The 1,403-nt window shown below is 41.2% G+C and overlaps 1 protein-coding gene across 1 annotated transcript in view; it reads left to right on the top strand.

The window, feature by feature from the left end:
- Positions 1-1,403, top strand: part of LOC119582299 (secretin receptor-like) — a 19,276-nt gene that overhangs the window by 488 nt on the left and 17,385 nt on the right. The gene's annotated exons all lie outside the window — the stretch shown is intronic.

The raw sequence follows: 1,403 nt of genomic DNA, 5'->3' as shown, positions 1-1,403 counted from the left end.
CACCAAAAATATCATCCTACCGTCTTACATATTTTCTAACAGTAATCCTTGTCGCACATATTTGCCAAATGTTTTATTACTTTTAGTATCTATTTCGTTGATTTACCTTTTAACTTATTGCATTGAATACATACTTGTTGTTTTTTGTTATCTCGGTGTTAACCCCTCCCCTATCCCCCTTTTTGTGGGTGTGCGTGTGCCTGAGCGCGTGTATTTATCGTCGCTTACAATTATCCACGTTTTGTTTTAAAGTGTGATTGTATGTAGAGCGCTGTTGTGTCTGACATTATCTACTTCTCAACAAACTAGTTTAAACCGTAAACAGAGAATCAGCATCCCATTCCACTCCCGAGCGCACCAGTCAGCGGTGTCAATCGCCGGTTTCAAATCTTTAACATGAAGCACTCGCACCCTATTCGCTTTGCGTCGAATCGAGGCTTGAACATTGTCAACGTGTAGTGATAACCCCTTGCGTTGGCAATAAAGACGATGATGTATACATGTTCTACATTTACTCTTTATGTAAAATGTGCAGCAAGTTAATAATTGTTTTGATAAAAATGAAAGATTTTTTACATTAAATTCAGTTGCTATCAGAACTAAGATTTCTGTGTGTGCGCATTTACCTTTAGGGTGTGCGAATAACCCGGACGCTAAAATGAATATGATGTTGAACGGTAAATATATGAGAAGAAAACTTGTAATAACCAGCATTGGAGAGGCGAAGGATAATGTTCAGAGTGCGGAAGGATTTCATGACATTCAGGGAAATCAGAGTGTGTGTAGCTACGTGTGTCATGAGGAGGCAATTCACGATTAATTAATTAAAATGTCAGGCGCTGCATATCTCTGCATGGTCGCTGGGTGTTTATTTCGCGTTAATTTCGTGTTTATTTAGCCTTCGTCCTGACCCTCCTTTTCTCCCTTCTCCCTCAGAAGTCCTTCAAATTATTATTTTTCTTATCCTCTTGGCTCCGTCTGCCTTTCTCCCTTGAGTGAAGAGAAAATAGTTTTGTTTTGTTTTTTTCTCGAAGGAAAAGGTATCTAAAGCTCGGTCTTCCTTAAGATAATTCTGCCTGAATACGTTCGTTTCTACTCCTTCTCCTCTCCCTTCTCTATCCTTGTTCTCCCCCATGGCACTGTCTTTGCCCTGTTTTCTCTACAGCTTTCTCTCTATCCGTGTCACTATGTTTTCTCACTCTCCCTCTTCCTATCACTGTACTTCCTCCCTCTCCTCCTCCCACCCCTGTCACTATACTCTCCTTGTCTCCCACCTGTCACTATACTTTCCCTGTCTCCATATCCCTTTCACTATACATCCCCTGTTGTCCCACTCCCTGTCTCTATACTTTCCCATTTCCCTCCTTTAGCGCTACCTGATTCCATGCCCTTTTCACTGCTGT

Source organism: Penaeus monodon, chromosome 15, assembly GCF_015228065.2.
Source record: "Penaeus monodon isolate SGIC_2016 chromosome 15, NSTDA_Pmon_1, whole genome shotgun sequence".
NCBI lineage: Eukaryota > Metazoa > Arthropoda > Malacostraca > Decapoda > Penaeidae > Penaeus > Penaeus monodon.
The sequence above is the reverse complement of the archived record's forward strand: the minus strand, read 5'-3'. Positions and strand labels throughout refer to the sequence as shown.